This window comes from Palaemon carinicauda, chromosome 14 (genome assembly GCF_036898095.1).
Source record: "Palaemon carinicauda isolate YSFRI2023 chromosome 14, ASM3689809v2, whole genome shotgun sequence".
In the NCBI taxonomy this organism is placed as follows: domain Eukaryota; kingdom Metazoa; phylum Arthropoda; class Malacostraca; order Decapoda; family Palaemonidae; genus Palaemon; species Palaemon carinicauda.
In genome coordinates, this window is record NC_090738.1 from 136,470,148 (window position 1) to 136,486,125 (window position 15,978).

General features: G+C 31.5%; 1 protein-coding gene across 4 annotated transcripts in view; it reads left to right on the forward strand.

Annotated features, from left to right (window-relative positions):
- Window positions 1-15,978, forward strand: part of LOC137653799 (high affinity copper uptake protein 1-like) — a 107,529-nt gene that overhangs the window by 65,001 nt on the left and 26,550 nt on the right. The window contains exon 1 of one of the 4 annotated variants that reach the window (XM_068387453.1): window positions 5,095-5,233. The exons of the other annotated variants lie outside the window; for them this stretch is intronic. The gene's annotated coding sequence lies outside the window, so the exon portion shown is untranslated. Of the gene's footprint in view, window positions 1-5,094; window positions 5,234-15,978 lie in introns of those variants that run through there. 4 annotated transcript variants of the gene reach the window in all.

Genomic DNA, 15,978 nt, shown 5'->3' on the forward strand with positions numbered 1-15,978 from the left:
GAACAATGGTTTGATTTTAGAGTGTCCCTCTCCTAGAAGAGTTGCTTACCATAGCTAAAGAGTCCCTTCTATCCTTACCAAGAGAAAAGTGGCCATTGATCACTTATGGGGTCCTTTGACTGGCCAGATAGTACTCCCTTCCTCTCTCTTCTTGTTCTCCTGTTAAATCATTCAGTTAGACTATTTATCCATCCAATTATACATAGTCACTTCCTCTCCTTGTTCTCCTGTCAAATCATTCACTTATACTACTATCCATCCAATTATACATATTCACTTCCTCTCTCTTGCTCTGGCAAATCATTCAATTATACTATTTATCCATCCAATTATACATATCCACTTCCTCTTTCTTCTTATTCCCCTGTCAAATCAGTCAATTAGACTATTTATCCACCCAATTATATATAATCACTTCCTCTCTCTTCTTGTCCTGTCAAATCATTCAATTATACCATTTATCCATCCAATTATACATAATCCCTTCCTCTCTCTTCTTGTTCTGTCAAATTATTCATTTATACTATTTATCCATCCAATTATACATATTCACCTCCTCTCTCTTCTTGTTCTCCTGTCAAATCATTCACTTATACTATTTATCCATCCAATTATATATATTCTCTTCCTCTGTCTTGTTCTCTTGTCAAATCATACACTTATACTACTATTATGCATATTCACCTCCTCTCTCTTCTTGTTTTCCTGTCAAATGATTCAGTTAGACTATTTATCCATCCAATTATACATATTCACTTCCTCTCTCTTCTTGTTCTCCTGTCAAATCATTCACTTATACTATTTATCCATCCAATTATATATATTCACTTCCTCTCCCTCTTGTTCTCTTGTCAAATCATTCACTTATACTATTTATCCATCCAATTATATATATTCACTTCCTCTCTCTTTTTGTTCTCCCGTCAAATCATTCACTTATACTATTTATTCATCCAATTATACATAATCACTTCCTCTCTCTCTTGTTCTCTTGTCAAATCATTCACTTATATATACTACTATTATGCATATTCACCTCCTCTCTCTTCTTGTTCTGTCAAATCATTCAATTATACTATTTATCCATCCAATTATACATATTCACTTCCTCTCTCTTCTTGTTTTCCTGTCAAATGATTCAGTTAGACTATTTATCCATCCAATTATACATATTCCCTTTCTCTCTCTTCTTGTTGTGTCAAATCATTCAATTTTACTATTTATCCATCTAATTATGAATATTCACTTCCTCTCTCTTCTTGTTCTCCTGTCAAATCATTCGTTTATACTATTTATCCATCCAATTATACTTATTCTCTCTCTCTCTCTCTCTCTCTCTCTCTCTCTCTCTCTCTCTCTCTCTCTCTCTCTCTCTCTCCTTCTTCTTCTTCTTGTTCTGTCAAATCAGTCATTTATACTATTCATCCACCTATACTACTATTATGCATATTCACCTCCTCTCTCTTCTTGTTCTCCTGTCAAATCATTCACTTATACTATTTATCCATCCAATTATACATATTCACTTCCTCTCTCTTCTTGTTCTCCTGTCAAATCATTCACTTATACTATTTATCCATCCAATTATACATATTCACTTCCTCTTTCTTCTTGTTAAATCATTCACTTATACTACTATTATGCATATTCACCTCCTCTCTCTTCTTGTTTTCCTGTCAAATGATTCAGCTAGACTATTTATCCATCCAATTATATATATTCACTTCCTCTTTCTTCTTGTTCCCTTGTCAAATCAATCACTTATACTATTTATTCATCCAATTATACATTTCCACTTCCTCTTTCTTCTTGTTAGCCTGTCAAATCAATCAATTAGACTGAAATCTCAAGTGGACGGGAGTCACCAGGTCAAGTACTTTCGATAAAACGTCAAAAGCACTTTTCGAAATCATGAGCAAATCGTGTACTCGAAGCGAACTCTCCTGGCTGTTAATTAAAATGACTTGGAGTTCGTTTAGCTGATAACACAGACAAATAAGAGATAATTTGGAGATGGCACTCATCGTTGCCCACTTTTTTTTTTAATTAGATAGCTTTGGGGTTTCCGTCAAAATACGCATTTAGTTTTATTAGCTTGGCTCGGTCATTGTCCGAGTATTTGGGATCTAGTTTGACCAGTTTTGTTGAACATTTATGTTCTGGTAGTCGATTTTTTATGTTTATTTTGACGTACCAAATGTTGTATTCTTTAATTTTACTTTGAACTACAGAATGTTTGATTTTTTATATACATTTTTTTACCTAATTCTTGGATTTTTTATGTTTATTTTGACCTAATTGTTGCATTTTTATGTTTATTTTGACAAAGTAAATTTTGGATTTTTTATGTATATTTTGACCGACTAAATGTTGGATTTTTATGTTTATTTTGACCTACTAAATGTTGGATATTTTATCTATATTTTGACCAACTAAATGTAGGATTTTTATGTATGTTTTGACCTACTAAATGTTGCATTTTTTATGTTTATTTTGACCTACTAAATATTTTTTTAATGTATATTTGACCTAAATCTATGATTTTTAATATTTATTTTGACTGACTAAATGTTGTATTTTTTATGTATATTTTGACCTAAATCTTGAATTTTTTATGTTTATTTTGACCTACTAAAGGTTGGACTATTTATGTATGTTTTAACCTACTAAATGTTGCATTTTTTATGTTTATTTTGACCTACTAAATGTTATATTTTTAACTAGTAAATGTTAGATATCTTATGTATATTATGACCTATTAAGTGTTGGATATTTTATGTATATTTTGACTGACTAAATCTTGGGTACCGTAGTGTCTACTGTTAGCCAGGGTCCTTTTGAACAAGTGAGTGAATTTAGAGGGGACGAGTCTTGTGTGATAGATTATATTATTATTATTATTATTATTATTATTATTATAGTTGTTGTTATTGTTATTATTATCATCATTATTATTATTATTATTGTTGTTATTGTTATTATTATTATTATTATTATTATTATTATTATTATAGTTGTTGTTATTTTTATTATTATTATTATTATTATTATAGTTATTATTATTATTATTATTATTATTATTATTATTATTATTATTATTATTATAGTTGTTATTATTATTATCATTATTATTATTATTATCATCATCATTATTGTTATTATTATTATTATTATTATTATTATTATTATTATTATTGTTATTATTGTTATTATTATTATTATTATCATTTATTATTATTATTATCAATATTATTATTATCATTATTATTATTATTATTAATATTATCATTAATTTTATTATTATTATTATTATTATTATTATTATTATTATTATTATTATTATAAGTTTTAGTAACAGTCGTAGTAGGATTTTCTTTATTAATGGAGATGATACGCACATGAAGATAATCATAAGATAAGGAACTTCAGATATATTTTTATAAAAATGAAGATTGGTATCTTGAAATATGTTGTCACTGCAGACACACCAATATTAGAAATTCGAAAGTTCAAACTTACGAATACTTTTCGTTGAACAGACTGAAATAAGTCTCTTTTTATAGTTTATATATGAAATATATGTTTTAATGTTGTTACTGTTATCAAAATATTTTATTTTAATTCATTACTTTTCATTATAGTTTCCTAATTTCATTTCCTCACTGGGCGATTTTTCACTGTTGGAGCCCTTGGGCTTATAGCATCCTGCTTTTCGAACTAGGGTTTCAGCTTAGCTAGTAATAATAATAATAATAATAGTAGTAGTAGTAGTAGTAGTAGTAGTAGTAGTAATGATGGTGATTTTTACCTTTAGTAAAATAGATGCTGATACAATAAAAAGGTTCACTGAGCTATTTTTTCCTTGTTGGAGCCCTTGGGCTTATAGCATCCTACTTTTCCAACTAGGATTCTAACTTAGCTAGTGATAATAATAATGATAATAATAATAATAGGGGTATTATTATTATTATTATTATTATTATTATTATTATTATTATTATTATTATTATTATTATTATTATTATTACTTGCTAAGCTAAAACCCTAGTTGGAAAAGCAGAATGCTATAAGCCCAGGGACTCCAACAGGGGAAATAGCCCAGTGAGGGATGGAAGCAAGGAAAAACAAAAAATCTTACGAACAGTAACAACATTGAAATAAATATTTCTTAAATAAACTATAAAAAACTTTAACAAAACCAGAGGAAGAGAAATAAGATAGAATAGTGTGCCCTAGTGTAGTAGTAGTAGTAGTAGTAGTAGTAGTAGTAGTAGTAGTAGTAGTAATGATGGTGATTCTTAGCTTTAGTAAAATAGATATTGATACGTTGAAGAAGTTCTCGTAGTAGTGGTAGTAGTAGTAGTAGTAATAGTAGTAGTGATGGTGACTTTTACCTTTAGTAGAATAGATACTGATAGGTTGAAGAAGTTCTCGTAGTCGTAGTAGTAGTAGTAGTAGTAGTAGTAGTAATGATGGTGACTTTTACCTTTAGTAGAATAGATACTGATAAGTTAAAGAAGTTCTTGTAGTAGTAGTAGTAGCAGCAGTAGTAGTAGTAGTAGTAATGATGATGACTTTTACCTTTAGTAGAATAGATACTGATTTGTTGAAGAAGTTCTCGTAGTAGTAGTAGCAGTAGTAATAGTAATAATGATGATAACTTTTACCTTTAGTAGAATAGATACTGATACGTTAAAGAAGTTCTCGTAGTAGTAGTAGTAATGATGGTGACTTTTACCTTTAGTAGAATAGATACTGATACGTTGAAGAAGTTCTTGTAGTAGTAGTAGTAGTAGTAGTAGTAGTAGTAGTAGTAGTAGTAGTAGTAGTAATGATGGGGACTTTTACCTTTAGTAGAATAGATACTGATAGGTTGAAGAAGTTCTCGTAGTAGTAGTAGTAGTAATAGTAGTAGTAGTAGTAATGATGGTGACTCTTACCTTAAGTAGAATAGATACTGATAGGTTGAAGAGCTTTTCCCACTAGATAAGATACGTCAGTTTAAACCTATTCTGAAAAGATAATAGCAGATTAAATTGGGCTTCTTCGAGTGCCCTGTCTATGGTCCCCTACTTGAAAAACACGAGTGTTTTGGGGTCTTCAGACGCATTAGACGTTCTTGATATGAGTCCATTGATTAAACTGTTTATCTTATCAGTGTAGCTGGTTCCCTCGCTGCAGTAAGAGACAATATTTCACATTATTTCATCTCTTGCTGTCACGCTGATCGGAGGTACGTTTAGTTAATTGAAATTATTAAGGAGGTTTTGTTTAAGAATATATAAATCTTGTTTGTATATATATATATATATATATATATATATACTTATCATCATTATCTTCATAATTAGCCATTACTAGTCCACTGCAGAACAAAGGTCTCAGACATGTCCTTCCACTTGCGTCTGCCTTTGGTCATTCTATGCCAGTCCAACCCGCAAACTTTCTTAGTTTGTTCATATATATATATATATATATATATATATATATACTCGGGTTTACCGAATTTGCGGTTTTCTTTATACGTTAATACAATTTTTCACTTTTATATATGAATATTCTTTAATGGTGTCTTTTCCGGTCCCATACAGCAGTAGAATCCTGCTCTCTACAGGACCTCCACTGTCGTTTTACCTCATTCGTTCAGAGTATTTATCGTTTCAGATCACGCATTGTTCATTTTTTGTTAAATCGTCACTGTTGTAAGATTTAATGTTTAATGGAGGTTTATATTGTAATAAAAAACTCAAATTCTTTTATAAATGTTATAATGGGGATGATTTGAAAACAGAAAGTGAAGGTAATCTATTTTGCCATTTATTTAACATTGCGATTATTTTCAAAGTACTGCTGCGTACTTGTACTTTGATGTACGTTATCCAAAATGTTACAGATTCATCCTGTGGTCATTCCCAACTTGACTACCAAGTTTGGTCAAAATTGGTACAGTAGCTTTTGAATAATGTGGTTCACAAACAAAAATAAACTTAAAAAACACTTTCATTTAGCAATGTGATTGTTTTCAAAGCACTGCTGCGTAAATGACTACCAAATTTAGTCAAAGTTGGTACAGTAGTTTTTTATTAATGTTCACAAAAAACTAACAAAATATTTTCATTTACTTTACAATGTGATTGTTTTCAAAGTATTGCTGCGTACTTGTACTTTGATGTACTTTATCCAAAATGTTACAGATTCATCCTTGGGTCATACCCAACATGACTACCAAATTTAATCAAAATCGGTACAGTAGTTTTTGATTAATGTTCACAAAAAAACTAACAAAATATTTTCTTCTACTTTACAATGTAATTGGTTTTAAAGTACTAATGCGTACTTGTACTTAGATGTACTTTATCCAAAATGTTACAGATTCATCCTTGGATCATACCTAACACGAGTACCAAGTTTGGTCTAAATTGGTACAGTATTTTTTTTTTATTAATGTTCACAAAAAAAAAAACTAACAAAACATTTAATTTAGCAATGTGATTGTTTTCAAAATAATGCTGCTTACTTGTACTTTAATTTACTTTATCCAAAATTTTACAGATTCATCCTTTCGTCATACCAAACATAATTACCAAGTTTGGCCAAAATCGGTACAGTAGTTTTTCTATAAAGTCAACAAACAAACAAATAACCGAACTAGGAAAAAGACGATAGTCTCAACAGTTGGTCATGCTACAGATTCTTCCTCATATTCGAAAGGGCTGTGTGTCGCAAAGCTTAAAGGTCTCCTACTTAATTCAAGAGGAATTGTTCCTCTTAATGTCAGCTAAGAGTTGCTTTCCCTTTGTTAGAAGTAAATCTGGGACAGTGTTAAGCTATTTTTATGCTGCTTAAAGTCCTTTTACGTAAGAAGGGTTGGCTTAATGGAAGTAAATATGGCAGTCTCGGTGATATTCATCCTTAAAATCCCTTTTTCATGGAAGGGCTGGGGGCAGTGTAAAGCTATTTTCATACTCCTTAAAATCCCTTTCCATGGAAGGGTTGGCTTAATGGAAAGAAAGAGAGTCTCTGTGATATTCATTCTTAAATTTCTTTTCCATGGAAAGGTTGGCTTAATGGAAAGAAAGAAAGTCTCGGTGATATTCATCCTTAAATTCCTTTTTCATAGAAGGGTTGACTTAATGGAAAGAAAGAGAGTCTCGGTGATATTCATCCTTAAATTCCTTTTTCATAGAAGGGTTGGCTTGACGAAAAGAAAAATGGCAGTCTCGGTGATATTCATCCTTGTATTCCTTTTCCATGGAAGGGTTGGCTTAATGAAAAGAAAGAGGGCAGTCTCGGTAATATTAATCTTTTGATTAAGTAAACATATTTTTTTATACTGCTTAAAATCATTTTTCATGAAGGGGTTGGCTTAATAAAATGGAAAAAATGTCAGTTACGGTGATATTCATCCCTTAGTTATGTAAACATTAATTTTTTATACTGCTTAAAGTAATTTTTAATGGAAGGGGTTGGCTTAAAGAAAAGAAAAATGTCAGTTACGGTGATATTCATCCCTTAGTTATGTAAACATTACTTTTTTTATATTGCTTAAAATCGTTTTTCATGAGCGGGTTGGCTTAGTGAAAAGAAAAATATCAGTCTCGTTGACATTCATCTTTTGGTTATATAAACAGGATTTTTTTCATACTGCTAAAGATAATTTTTCATGGAAGTGGTTGGCTTAGTGAAAAGAAGAATGTCAGTCTCGGTGATATTCATCATTTGGTTATGTAAATATGACACATTTTTAATCATTTGAATTAATCCGATGTAATTTTAGATATCAAGAATGTATTGATCAATATGGAATTGGATCAAGCGATATGTAAATATAAAATAGGGAACATATTTACTAGAGAGAGAGAGAGAGAGAGAGAGAGAGAGAGAGAGAGAGTTACAAGGCGTCGAAAGGATTTTGGATGTCTCAAAGGCTTTTAGTCCATCTGGGGAGACTTCATGAGAGAGAGAGAGAGAGAGAGAGAGAGAGTTACAAGGCGTCGAAAGGATTTTGGATGTCTCAAAGGCTTTTAGTCCATCTGGGGAGACTTCATGAGAGAGAGAGAGAGAGAGAGAGAGAGAGAGTTACAAGGCGTCGAAAGGATTTTGGATGTCTCAAAGGCTTTTTAGTCCATCTGGGGAGACTTCATGAGAGAGAGAGAGAGAGAGAGAGAGAGAGAGAGAAATAAGGGGTTAAAGGAAGAGAGGTTGAGAGAGAGAGAGAGAGAGAGAGAGAGAGAGCTAGCTATTGTTTTCACAAGTGTTCAGGCTAATTATTTCTCCAGCAAACACTTTATCTTGTCTGTATCCCCATACTTATATTTATCACAAATTCGCAATGCTGAGCATAAAACCTCACTGGGTGATTCATTGTGGTTTTCTGGTCAACACACACACACGTACACACACACACACACACACACAGATAGCCCGGGGTTTGTCTCCTGACTGGGGCTCCAACCAGTCATAGCCCTCAGCGATCAACCTTACGTAATGCGTGGCTCGTCATGTGTTTCGGTATTCCCTTTTCACTTTTGTTTTCCCATGTAGTCTGTCTGGATGAGATTATTTCTTATAGAAGAACTCTCACTCTCTCTCTCTCTCTCTCTCTCTCTCTCTCTCTCTCTCTCTCCTGAAGGAGATTTTATTTTGACTGCTTATAGATTTTTTATTTTACCACTGCTTCCTCGTGTCTCTCTCTCTCTCTCTCTCTCTCTCTCTCTCTCTCTCTCAAGGAGATTTTATTTTGACTGCTTATAGATTTTTTTATTTTACCACTGCTTCCTCATGTGTCTCTCTCTCTCTCTCTCTCTCTCTCTCTCTCAAGGGGATTTTATTTTTGACTGCTTATAGATTTTTTTTTAATTTTACCACTTTTTCTTCATATCTCTCTCTCTCTCTCTCTCTCTCTCTCTCTATATATATATATATATATATGTATGTATATATATATATATATATATATATGTATATATATATTATATATATACATATATATATGTATATATATATATATATATATGTATATATATATATTATATATATACATATATATGTATATATATATATATATATATGTATATATATATATATATGTATATATATACATATATATATGTATATATATACATATATATATGTATATATATATATATATATATATACATATATATATATACATATATATATATATATAAATACCTGATTACCTATCTTAGTGGGTTCATCTTTGGAAAATACATTACAGCGGACGATATATCAAAATGTATTATGTTATTGTATTTGAGAGAGAGAGAGAGAGAGAGAGAGAGAGAGAGAGGAGAGAGAGAGAGAGAGAGAGAGAGAGAGAGACGAATAATTGTTTTCCAACATAATCAGTTGCATGGCCATCTCAATTAGGATCTTTACCCATCACCTTATCTCATCGTCCGAACCTTACAATTATTCGATTACTTCTGGCCTTTTGCTGTACCCCCCAAAAAAATGTGTGACAGAAGAACACAATGTGAATGTAAATAAGAACATTCAGTTTTGCATACCAGGGTTTCTGTTATTTCAAGAATCAAGTGACATAAATTGTCCTTCGCTATGAAGGGTAAGTTGAGAAACAGAAAGAGACATATACGCATATCACGCAAGTAATTTAGGGCACATTGAAACGCCACGTCTCAATGTTAATAATAATCATCATCATCTCTTACGCCTATTGACGCAAAGGGCCTCGGTTAGATTTCGCCAGTCGTCTCTATCTTGAGCTTTTAAATCAACATTTCTCTATTCATCATCTCCTCCTACGGCTATTGACGCAAAGGGCCTCGGTTAGATTTCGTCAGTCGTCTCTATCTTGAGCTTTTAATCAACACTTCTTAATTCATCATCTCCTCCTGCGCATATTTACGCAAAGGGCCTCGGTTAGATTTCGTCAGTTGTCTCTATCTTGAGCTTTTAAATCAACAATTCTTAATTCATCATCTCCTCCTACGCCTATTGACGCAAAGGGCCTCGGTTAGATTTCGTCAGTTGTCTCTATCTTGAGCTTTTAAATCAACAATTCTTAATTCATCATCTCCTCCTACTCCTATTGACGCAAAGGGCCTCGGTTATTTTTCGCCAGTCGTCTCTATCTTGAGCTTTTAATCAATTCTCCTTAATTCATCATCTCCTCCTGCGCCTATTGACGCAAAGGGCCTCGGTTAGATTTCGCCAGTCGTCTCTATCTTGAGCTTTTAAATCAATTCTCCTTAATTCATCATCTCCTCCTGCGCCTATTGACGCAAAGGGCCTCGGTTAGATTTCGCCAGTCGTCTCTATCTTGAGCTTTTAAATCAATTCTCCTTAATTCATCATCTCCTCCTGCGCCTATTGACGCAAAGGGCCTCGGTTAGATTTCGCCAGTCGTCTCTATCTTGAGCTTTTAAATCAATTCTCCTTAATTCATCATCTCCTCCTGCGCCTATTGACGCAAAGGGCCTCGGTTAGATTTCGCCAGTCGTCTCTATCTTGAGCTTTTAAATCAATTATCTCCATTCCCCATCTCCTACTTCACGCTTCATAGTCCTCAGCCATGTAGGTCTGGATCTTCCAACTTTCCCAGTCCCTTGTTGTGCCCAGATGAACGTTTGGTGAACTAATCTCTCTTGGGGAGTGCGAAGAGCATGGCCAAACCATCTCTATCTACCCCTCACCATGTCATCTTAAATCTTAATTGTTAATAAAGATTTTAATTATAAGGAACGTGATCTTCATATAACTTTTTATATTCAATATTGATTCAAATCATTTAGATTTTCGCATTTGATTCTGTATGTTTATAGCAGTTCTTGATAAGGGGAGAAACTCTCTCTCTCTCTCTCTCTCTCTCTCTCTCTCTCTCTCTCTCTCTAAATATCATGTCCTACTTCTCTTTTGAGGTAACATTTCAACTCGCACCAGACTTTTAAAGGTTGTTTACACTAATATAGATTATTAGGAATTTATTATAGACCTCAGAGATCATAGTTAGCATATTATTATTATTATTATTATTATTATTATTGTTATTATTTTTATTGTTTTTATTTTTATTATTCATTATTATTTTTATTTGTTATTTTTATTATTAATTTTATTATTATTATTATTAGTAGTAGTAGTAGTAGTAGTAGTAGTATTAGTATTGGTATTAGTATTAGTATTATTGGGAGAACAAGAGAGTTGATAGTAATAATAGTAACATTGTTGACAACAACATCAACAATGAGAAGAAAGTGGAAAGAATGATCAGATAAGAATTATATTCATCAATTTCTAATTACAACTAACATAATGTTGAAGCGAATTCCTCATTTTGTCTATGAAATTAACTCGTAATGACGTGCGAAGTTAATTACTTGAATGAACAGGTAATCAAATTACATAACAATTGAAGAAATAATCATGGTCAGTGATTCCTGTGAGTGTGTGTATATATATATATATATATATATATATTTACATATATATATATATGTAAATATATATATATATATATATGTATATATATATATATATATGTATATATATATATACAGTATATATATATATGTATATATATACATATATATATATATATATATATGGGTAAAAATCACAGGGAAACGTGATGCTCAGATGCTAAAGAACCACAGGGAAAATGAAATATCACGAAACTAGTTCGGATATTATCTTATATTTCCTATTTTCATTTACCCTGTGGTTCTTTTGCATATGCATATATATATATATATATATATTATATATTTATATATATATATATATATATATATATATATTATTTTATTATTTTGTATATATATATATATATGTATATATATATATATATTATTTTGCATATATATATATATATATATATTCATTATATACATATATATATATATATATATATATGAATACCCACATACATACATAACAACTAAATAACCGAATAAAATAAATGGCATTTTAAACATGCTTAGAACATCTGTCATAAGTCAAAAACAGGTGTTTCTTTAATCAAATCTGTATATAAAATGACCTGGTGACGTCACAACCGTGATTAGTTTATCGTGCAGTAAAAACTTTTTAATTTTTAATACATTTTTTTTTTATTTTTCTAGTTTTTTTTAAATATATAAAAGATATTTCTTAATCTTTATTTGCTTTTTATACTTTGTTTTTTATTATATTTCATATTTCAATTAATTTTAATACCATGTTGTGATGGCCGATGTGGTAACGTCCCTGACTGGTGAACGCCAGACTGGGGTTAGAATCCCGCTCAAACTCGTTAGTTTCTTTGGTCGCTGCAACCTCACCATCAATGTGAGCTAAGGATGGGGGCTTTGGGGGAGCCTATTGGTCTTATCTGCTGAGTCATCAGCAGCCATTGCCTGGCCCACCCGGGTCCTAGCTTGGATAGAGAGGGGGGCTTGGGCATAGATCATATGTATATATGGTCAGTCTTTATTGGGCAATGTCACTGTCCCTTGCCTCTGCCGTTTATGAGCGACCTTTTAAGGCATCAGCAGCCATTGCCTGGCCCTCCCTGGTCCTTGCTTGGGTGTAAAAGGGGACTTGGGCACTGATCATAATATATGGTTAGTCTCTAGGGCATTGTCCTACTCGATAGGGCAATGTCACTGTCCCCTGCCTCTGCCGTTCATGAGTGGCCTTTAAAGGCATCAGCAGTCATTGCCTGGCCCTCCTTGGTCCTAGCTTGGATGGAGAACGGGGCTTCGGCGCTGATCATAATATATGGTCAGTCTCTAGGGCATTGTCCTGCTCGATAGGGCAATGTCACTGTCCCTTGCCTCTGCCATTCATGAGCGGAAAACAAGAAAACAAAATAAACAAACAGAAATATTGGCTTGAATCATTACATTATAAAAATATATTTAATTTTATTTTATTCATAAGAGCATCAAATGACCTCAATATTCCAATCGTATGTAATCAGTGAATTTACATATTTCTTGAGCTTAATATCTTTACAGATAAAAGTATTTGAAATTGTTGGCGAAACTCGATTTAATTTCAAATAGAAATTGACTAACGAAACTGAAACTCATCTATACTTTTTTTTTTCTTTTTGTATCTTTGCGTCCTATTTTTTATACATTTATGTAATTCTTATAGACATATAAGCATTCAATGTATGTTTTTTTTTTTTTTTTTTTTTTTTGCACAACACAATTCTGATTTTAATTATATTTCAAATTAGTTGGCGAAACTCGAAACTTTATTTCCAGTTGAAATTGACTATCGAAACTGAAACTGATCTTCATATTTCTTTTATAATTTATATTCATTTATGCGATTTTTATAAACATGTATTATATGTATATATATTTTGCGCAACAAAATCCTGATCCTAAAAGTATTTCAAATTAGTTGGCGAAACTCAATTTCATTTCAAGTTGAAATTAACTATCGGAACTGAAACTCATCTATATTTATTTTTTTTTTCTTTTGTATCTTTGCGTTTTATTATTTTTATACATTTATGGGATTTTTATAGACATATATGTATTATATGTATGATTTTGCACAACATAATTATGATTTTAAACGTATTTCAAATTAGTTTGTTCACTCAATTTATTTCCAGGTGAAATTGATTATCGAAATTAAAACTGATCGATACTGATTTTTTTTTTTTTTTTATATTTACGTTTTATTTACTGTATATACATTTATGTGATTTTTTAAACGTATTTGTAACTAGTGCTCTTTTCTACCTTTCATTAAAATGTCTTTTTTTATGGTATATGTCCTTGTATTTTAATGCAACTTCTACGTATATTGTACCATTTACTTTTACTTAGTTTAATTTCCGGAGGTATTTAGTTGACATAATAATATTAAAAGTTTCCCATATTAGTGTCCTTTATTGTAATAGATGAAGAGGGATAGATTAATAGATAGATATGCAATTTTCTCTTATATAAAGGTGGCCTCGGAAATCTATATAGCTTTCTCATTAAATCTTTCGTTATGGTATTTCAAGTAATTAATTAACCCCCATCAAATACTATAGTCAATTCTTTTTAGTGAGGCAGATTTGCACCGACTCGCAGGGGGTGCCCTTTTAGCTCGGAAAAGTTTCCTGATCGCTAATTAGTTGGACAAGATAATTCTAACCAATCAGCGATCAGGAAACTTTTCCGGGCTAAAAGGGCACCGCTGCGAGTCGGTGCAAGTCTGCCTCGCTAAAAAGATTGACTATAGTACCTATTTACAACCAGGTGGACCAGTGGGAAGTAAGCCGTAAGCGATCTCAGGACCTAGCTATCGCGAGCCTAGCACTGCACCACTCAAATGGTTGCTTCTAAAAAGACTCGTAGTTTGTAATAAAAAAGAGGCTAGACTTATTTGCGATATGATAAAGTCTATTGAGAGACTCATTCATATTATCATATCAAAGGTCGAGCTGTATAGACTGAATAGTTTTATCTGGAGGTATCTGATAACTGCATTACGTCATCAGAAAATGCCAGACACCGCTTTTTGAGAATCTGTTTGCCGTGAACGTTCTTATGTTCCGTAGGGAGTTAATGCCGTCAGTGCACTTCGTGAGGTGCACTGTAGGCGTTATTAAATAGGCTTTGGATTGTCCCTTCAGCCTATAGCTGCAAGGTACTTGCAACCACTTTTTAGCCTTTTCTTTACCTCTTTTCCTATTCCTTTTCTCCGTCTGAGTTTCAAACTCTTTGACCTAAGGTACAAAATGGTACACTCGGGCACACTATTCTAACTTATTTCTCTTCCCCTTGTTGTTGTTGTTTTTTTGAAGTTTTTATATTTCATATATGAAAGATCTATTTTATGTTACTATTCTTAAATTGTTTTATTTTAGTTGTTCATTGCTTCTTTTGTCCTGTATTTATTTCCTTGTTTCCTTTCCTCACTGGGCTATTTTCCCAGTTGGAGGACCTTGGGCTTATAGCGTCCTGCTTTTCCAACTAGGGTTGTAACTTAGCTAGTAATATTTATAACAATAATAATATTCTTTTGTCATGTATTTATTTCCTTGTTTCCTTTCCTCACTGGGCTATTTTTCCTAGTTGGAGGCCCTTGGGCTTATAGCGTCCTGCTTTTCCAACTAGGGTTGTAACTTACTTAATAATAATAATAACAATAATATTATTATTATTATTATTATTATTATTATTACAACAACAACAACAACAACAACAACAACTGCAGTGGAAATATTACATTAAAAAACTTAACAACAACAACAACAACAACTGTAGTGGAAATATTACATTAAAACACTTATATGAGTTTCTTGTGACCAATCAATTTAATTGAGATAACTTAATGCTATTTCCTCTTGATTACAATTCTCACTTTATCATGTTATCATCTTTCACATGAAAATATCATCTTGAGATAATCATTAATCTTTTTTATCATCTTGGGTGAATGATTACAGTCAAAATAAAAAAAAAGTATTTTGATGTTTTCTTTGTTTGTTTACAGTTCGCATTGTCGATATTAATCGTTATCTTGTTGTTTAGTTATGTACTTGAATTTTTTTTTTTTTTTTTTTTTGAAGTAGCCATATCATATATCAATTCTATTTCCAAAATTGTCGCAGTTACGAAAAATATTAATCCAGCTTGTTTAACGTAAGATTTTTTATAGTTATTTTTCCAATAAATTTTTATCCTTGGTTTTTTTTTTTTTTTTTTTTTTTTTTTTTTTTTTTTTTTTTTTTTTTTTTTGAAGTAGCCATATCATATATCAATTCTATTTCCAAAATTGTCGCAGTTACGAAAAATATTTCTCTAGCTTGTTTAACATAAGATTTTTTATAGTTATTTTTCCAATAAATTTTTAACCTTATAAGAAAATGCTCACGCACAATAATTCTGAGAACAATTTTTTTTTTTTTTTAAGTAGCCATATCATATACCAATTCTATTTCCAAAATTATCGCAGTTGCGAAAAATATTTCTCCAGCTTGTTTAACATATGGTTTTT